Genomic DNA, 7852 nt, shown 5'->3' with positions numbered 1-7852 from the left:
GTACGCTTCGACCAGGTGGGTCCCGACTATCAGGCACTTCCTTGCGTGCAAAGATGTAGCTAGTGGGTCCCAGCAGTCAGGGGGTGAATCGTTTTTTTGCCCGGACACACTTCCTTGCGTGCGAAGATGTAGCTGGTGGGTCCCAGCAGTCAGGGGGAAACATTTTTTTTCACGAAATACGGTGGCCCATCTGGTGGGTCCCCGCTGTCAGGTCGAGGAATAATTATTTTGCGCGTAATAAGGAGGCACTTCCTTGCTAGGGCCGTGGACCCAGCTATCAGCCTCTCCACGTACAGTCCACGTCCGATGGAAGCCGTTCCTTGACCATGTTGAGCACGAAAGCTGAGAGCACCAGGGCGGTGGACAATGGCGAGGCCTAGGAAGGGGACGACGCGGAGCCGGGGAAGACGCGACAGTGGATGCCCACGCGTAGAGGAGCATGAGGGTTCACTGGTTCGCTGCGGTGTGAGGCTGCCATCGCCGCAGAATAACACGAGGTGTGGGTGAGTAGAGGGATGGCCTGGCTAGCGGTGGGAGCAGTAGGGGGCGGTGAGGCCTCCGCCGCATCGCTGCCGGCCACGGGCGGCAGGAGCACGAGGCACGACCGGCGCTGGTTTGGGCGGCTGGAGTAAGAAGACCAGAGGTTGAAGAAGCACTACGGCCGTTGGATGGACATCGTACGGTCATTGGAGCTAGAATTGTGCATATTGACTAAGTTGACAAAGCCCTCCGTCCCCGTCAACTTAGTAGGCCCACAAGTCAGCCTGCAACTATACTGGGTCCAATAGCTGGAATTTTGGGCTGGAAAAGGAGCAAATATTAGAGACCTATTCTACACATCTCCAAAAGTCCTGAAACTCCATGGGAATTATTTTCAGAATATATAAAAATATTGGGCGAAGAAAGTACTAGAGGGGGGCCACCCACCGTCCACGAGGGTGGGGGCGCGCCCTACCCCCCTGGGCGCCCCCTGCCTCGTGGGCCCCATGGTGGCCCTCTGATGCCCATCTTTGGCTATATGGAGTCTTCCGTCGAGAAAAAAAATCATAAGCAAGATTTCAGGAAGAAACTCTGCCGCCACGAGGCGGAACCTTGGCGGAACTAATCTAGGGCTCCGGCGGAGCTGTTTTGCCGGGGAAACTTCCCTCCGAGAGGGGGAAATCATCACCATCGTCATCACCAACGATCCTCTCATCGGGAGGGGGTCAATCTTCATCAACATCTTCACCAGCACCATCTCATCTCAAACCCTAGTTCATCTCTTGTATCAAATCTTTGTATCCAAACCTCATATTGGTACCTATGGGTTGCTAGTAGTGTTGATTACTCCTTGTAGTTTATGCCAGTTGGTTTACTTGGTGGAAGATCATATGTTCAGATCCATTATGCATATTCATACCCCTCTGATTATGAACATGAATATGATTTGTGAGTAGTTACATTTGTTCCTGAGGACATGGGAGAAGTCTTGCTATAAGTAGGCATGTGAATTTGGTATTCGTTCGATATTTTGATGAGATGTATGTTGTCTTTCCTCTAGTGGTGTCATGTGAACATCGACTACATGACACTTCACCATTATTTGGGCCTAGGGGAAGGCATTGGGAAGTAATAAGTAGATGATGGGTTGCTAGAGTGACAGAAGCTTAAACCCTAGTTTATGCGTTGCTTCGTAAGTGGTTGATTTGGATCCACTTGTTTCATGCTATGGTTAGGTTTACCTTAATACTTATGTTGTAGTTGCGGATGCCTGCAATAGGGGTTAATCATAAGTGGGATGCTTGTCCAAGGAAGGACAGTACCCAAGCACTGGTCCACACACATATCAAATTATCAAAGTATCGAACGCGAATCATATGAGCGTGATGAAAACTAGCTTGATGATAATTCCCATGTGTCCTCGGGAGCGCTTTCCTTTATATAAGAGTTTGTCCAGGCTTGTCTGTTGCTACAAAAAGGATTGGGCCATATTGCTGCACCTTATTTAGTTTTATTACTTGTTACCCGTTACAAATTACCTTATCACAAAACTATCTGTTACCGATAATTTCAGTGCTTGCAGAGAATACCTTGCTGAAAACCGCTTATCATTTCCTCCTGCTCCTCGTTGGGTTCGACACTCTTACTTATCGTAAAGGCTACGATAAATCCCCTACACTTGTGGGTCATCAGAAGTCGTCACCATCATCATCACCATTGATCCTCTCACCGGGAGGGGGTCAATCTCAATCAACATGTTCACCAGCACCATCTCCTCTCAAACCCTAGTTCATCTCTTGTATCCGATCTTTGTCTCAAAACCTCAGATTGGTACCTGTGGGTTGCTAGTAGTGTTGATTACTCCTTGTAGTTGATGCTAGTTGGTTTATTTTGTGGAAGATCATATGTTCAGATCCTTTATGCATATTAATACCCCTCTGATTATGAACATGAATATGATTTGTGAGTAGTTACATTTGTTCCTGAGGACATGGGAGAAGTCTTTCTATAAGTAGTCATGTGAATTTGGTATTCGTTCGATATTTTTATGAGATGTATGTTGTCTCTCCTCTAGTGGTGTCATGTGAACGTCGACTACATGACACTTCACCATTATTTGGGCCTAGGGGAAGGCATTGGGAAGTAATAAGTAGATGATGGGTTGCTAGAGTGACAGAAGCTTAAACCCTAGTTTATGAATTGCTTCGTAAGGGGCTGATTTGGATCCATATGTTTCATGCTATGGTTAGGTTTACCTTAATACTTCTTTTGTAGTTGCGGATGCTTGCAAGAGGGGTTAATCGTAAGTGGGATGCTTGTCTAAGTAAGGGAAGTACCCAAGCACCGGTCCACCCACATATCAAATTATCAAAGTAACGAACATGAATCATATGAGCGTGATGAAAACTAGCTTGACGATAATTCCCATGTGTCCTCAGGAGCGCTTTCCTTTATATAAGAGTTTGTCCAAGCTTGTCCTTTGGTACAAAAAGGATTGGGCCACCTTGCCGCACCTTGTTTACTTTTATTACTTGTTACCCATTATGAATTATCTTATCACAAAACTATCTGTTACCGATAATTTCAGTGCTTGCAGAGAATACCTTACTGAAAACCGCTTGTCATTTCCTTCTGCTCCTCGTTGGGTTCGACACTCTTACTTATTGAAAGGACTATGATAGATCCCCTATACTTGTGGGTCATCAAGCCACTTTGGTCTTAAACCCAGTAGTAGATGGCTTTGGGCTCACCAAAGTACTCATGGACGGTGGCAGCAGATTAAACCTCATCTATGAAGATACACTCCAAAAAATGCAGATGGACAAAAGTCGCCTTGAGAAAAGAGGCACCACTTTCCGAGGCATCATCCCAAGTCGAGAAGAAATAGGCTCAGGGAGGATCAAACTCGACGTCGTATTTGGCACGCCAGAGTCCTATAGGTCCGAAGAGTTGCTCTTCCACGTGGCACCTTTCCACAGCGGATATCACGCCCTGTTAGGGCGAGAAGCATTCATACGCTTTCAAGCCATACCCCATTACGGGTACATGAAGCTCAAAATGCCAGGGCCCAATGGAGTTATCACTACCACCAGTGATCCGGATATAGCACTCCGCGTTGAAAACAAAACTGCATCCCTAGCCCTCGAGGCACTATCCGAGGCCTTTGCAGCCGAGGAACTAACCACTTTGCGCTCTACAGTGGACAAGGACGAATCCTCGACAAGAGGCCCAAATCCACTTCCTTTAAACCAATAGACGAAATAGTCAAATTTCAAGTACACCCAACGAATCCTAATAAAACTGCAGCCATTGGAGCACAACTGGATCCAATGATCAACGCCGCTTTAAGAGCGTTTTTTGCGCAAAATTGGGACATCTTTTCCTGTCATCCTTCGGATATGCCAGGAATCCCACGCAGACTGGCCGAACATAGCCTCAATATAATAAAAGGCTTTAAACCAGTCAAGCAAACACTACGGCGATTTTCCAAACCCAAGCGACAAGCCATGGGGGAGGAGCTAGCCAAACTACTTGAAGCCGGGTTCATCAGAGAGATCAAACACCCGGACTGGCTAGCAACCCGGTCAGGGTGCCAAAGAAGGATAAATCCTGGCGCCTTTGTGTCAATTTCAAAGACCTAAACAAGGCCTGCCCTAAGGACCCCTTCCCACTGCCCTACATTGACCAAGTCATTGATGCAACTGCAGGACATGATTCACTGTGCTTCCTCGATGCATACTCCGGATATCATCAAATTAAGATGAGGGAATCCGATCAAGTCACAACGGCATTCATCACTCCGTATGGGCCTTTCTGCTTCAACACTATGCCTTTCAGACTCAAAAACGCTGGCGCCACCTACCAACGCATGATTCAAACATGCCTGGAAAAACAAATTGGCAAGACGGTGGAAGCATATGTAGATGATGTAGTAATCAAAACTAAACATGTCGAATCATTGGTGGACGACTTGCGCCTCACATTCGACAACCTCCGAACATATGACATACGGCTCAATCCACGTTTTCGGCGTCCCGGCCGGAAAGCTGCTCGAGTTCATTGTTTCCAATAGAGGAATCGAAGCAAATCCAACCAATATCCGAGCCTTATCACAATTGGCAACACCAACAGACCTAAAGCAGGTACAAAAACTAGCTGGGTACGTGGCAGCCTTGAGCCGCTTTATCTCCAGATTGGGAGAAAAGGCACTACTACTTATCGCCTGCTCCGACGAACCGATCACTTCAAGTGGACGGATGCGGCAACGGCCGGGTTGGAAGAAATAAAAACTTTGTTAGCAAACAACCCAATCCTTGCCGCACCAAAAGTCGGCGAACCTATGCTACTATACATATCAGCAGCTCACCAGGTGGTGAGCGCTGTGCTCGTTGTCGAACGAGAGGAAGAGGGACACAAATTCCCACTCCAAAAACCAATATACTACATATCGGCGGTCCTTACACCATGCAAATCCTGATACCCGCATTATCAAAAGATAGCATATGCGGTCTTCATGGCATCCCGAATGCTGCAGCACTACTTTCAAGAGTGCTCAATCATGGTGGCCTTTGAAGTGCCACTCAATGACATCACAAACAATTGAGACGCCACCGGCCGCATTGCCAAATGGGCTATCGAGCTCTTACCATTTGAAATAACATACAAGCCAGGCCGAGCTATTAAATCTCAGGTGTTAGCCGACTTTGTCGCCGAATGGACAGACGCCAAACTCCCTGAAGAGTACAACACATACTCCAATTGGGTGATGTACTTCGACAGCTCCAAAATGTTAGTCAGATTTGGGGCTGGTGTCCTAACATCCCCTACAGGGGACACAGTCCGTTATGTATTACAAATCATGTATACGGACTCCAATAACGTGGCCGAATATGAAGCGCTCCTGCATGGACTCCGGATGGCCGTTTCTATGGGCATACAACGCCTTCAGGTGCATGGGGATTCGAACCTCGCGATATCTCAAATAAATGGAGAATTCGACGCAAAAGATCCAAAGATGTCAGCCTACCGCAACGCCATACTTAGAATATCAGCTTGATTTGAGGGGCTCGAGTTTCATCGTGTGGCTTGAGATAGTAATCAAGCAGCAGACATCCTCGCTCAAATGGGCGCCAAACGCGACCCCGTCCCGCCTAAAACCTTTTTGGAAAGGCTTTTCAAGCCATCTGTGGTATGGCAAGACGAGAGCAGAAATACCAGTTCGGCGCCGATCACACCCCCGGACGCTGAACACGATTCAGATATCATCGGGGGCTCGGGCACCGAGCCAACGCCTTCCGCTCATGTAATCATGGCAGTTATTGCTCCATGGACCGAACCCTTCTTGGCCTACGTTAATAGGCAGGAGCTCCCTAATGATCAGAATGAGGCCCGTCGCATAGTTCGACTCTCCAAGACCTACAAAGTTCACGAAGGAGAACTCTACAATAAAAGCACTACTGGAGTTCTTCAAAGATGTATCTCTGAAGAGGAGGGGTAGCAACTCTTGGCCAAAATACATGTTGGCCTCGGTGGCCATCACGCCGTAGTTCGGGCCCTTGTAAGCAAAGCCTTCCGTACAGGCTTCTTCTGGCCCACGGCCCGAGAAAATGCACATGCCCTTATACAACGCTGTGTAGGATGCCAACTCTTCGCCAATCAAAGCCATATGCATCCCACTACCCTAAGAACTATCCCTATTACCCGGCCTTTTATGGTCTGGGAGCTAGACATGGTCGAACCCCTTAAAGGGGGAAGCCATAAGAAGAAATATTTACTGGTCATGGTGGATAAATTCACTAAGTGGATAGAGGCCAAACCAGTAAAAACAGCTGAAGCCAGACCGGAGATAGACTTGATATCCGGTGTCATACACTGTTATGGTGTCCCGCATAGCATTATTATTGACAACGAATCTAACTTCACAGCCGATGAGGCAAATTGGTGTGCTAACCAGGGCATCAAGCTCGATTATGCCTCCGTATATCACCCTCAAACAAACGGTCAAGTCGAGCGGGCCAATGGCCTGATAATGAGCGGCATCAAACCCAGACTAGTAAGATCCCTAAAGGAGTCGGATAAACACTGGGTCGAGGAACTCGATTCCGCACTCTGGGGGCTGCGGACCACGCCCAACCGCACAACTGGATACACACCATTCTTCATGGTGTACGGCGTAGAGGTTGTCTTGCCCTGCGACATTATTCATGATTCACCTCGAGTGCGCATGTATGAAGATAGATAGAGAGAGAGAGAGAGAAGAGGCTGAGCTCGATCAATAGGACAACTTAGATGGCCTCGAGGAGGAGCACGATGTTGCAAAAGCCCGTTTCGCATTCTATCAACTACAATCTCAAAGATACCAAAGCAGAGAAGTGCCGGCAAAGACTTACAACGTTGGTGAGCTCGTCTTACACCTCCCAGAGAATAAAAAGGACAAACTCAAACCAAAATGGGAAGGTCCCTTCATTATAGATGAAGTTCTGACGGGAGGAGCCTACCGCTTTCGCAATGCATCAGATAATCGCTTAGAGCCGAACCCTTGGAATGCTGCCCGGCTTCGAAGATTCTACACATAAGTACGGCCATGCTTCTTATTAATTCATTTGTCTCCTTTTCAAAATTTTCCTTTTTTCGTTTTTATACATTTCCCATGGTGTGTTCGGATAGGCCGAACACCTGAGGGGTACACATCTTTAAATGTATACACCCCACCAGGACTGGGGGCTTCTATAAGTAGAAGTTTATTATTATACCAAGCCCAGAGCTTACAAATACATGTGTCGTTTGTGGATATACATCCCTTTTTGCTATTATATGCTCCTCTATGACTTAAGTTTTTGCCAAGCTGGGTTGCCTTGCTCCTATGCTTATGCCCTATGTTCCTGATTGTTCGGCTAGGGCATAAAGGGAGCACCTCTGCGATTGTTACAACTGGGTTATCCGGACATGTACCTCAGACGGGTGAAGCCGAAAGCTAGCGTTCTTAAGGGAATAATTGGTCAGCACTAAAACGATAGATTGTTGCCGTATTGCAACCATCTTTAAAGCACTTCGAGACGTTTTTTCCGTACTACGGACCACATGTCCTGACACAAGGAAAGGAACCTTTAACCGAACTATTTTCCTTGGAAGATGTTTCTTACATACGTAATATAACATACATCCCGAACTCGAATTTTTTGTCTGTTTGAGCACAATGACTGGGTCACCTGATTTCCAGAAAAGATACTTCCTTTTGTCCTAAGTATCCGGAAAAACTCCACCATTTTTGGTTCGGAGGTTAAAGGTGAAAGCCTGTGATGACAAAATCATTTCACACGTTCGGATCAAACCAAAGGTTGATCATAAATGTACATTGATACATCAGGTCAAA

Source organism: Triticum urartu, chromosome 4, assembly GCF_003073215.2.
Source record: "Triticum urartu cultivar G1812 chromosome 4, Tu2.1, whole genome shotgun sequence".
Lineage (NCBI taxonomy): Eukaryota > Viridiplantae > Streptophyta > Magnoliopsida > Poales > Poaceae > Triticum > Triticum urartu.
Note: the sequence above shows the minus strand (reverse complement) of the source record.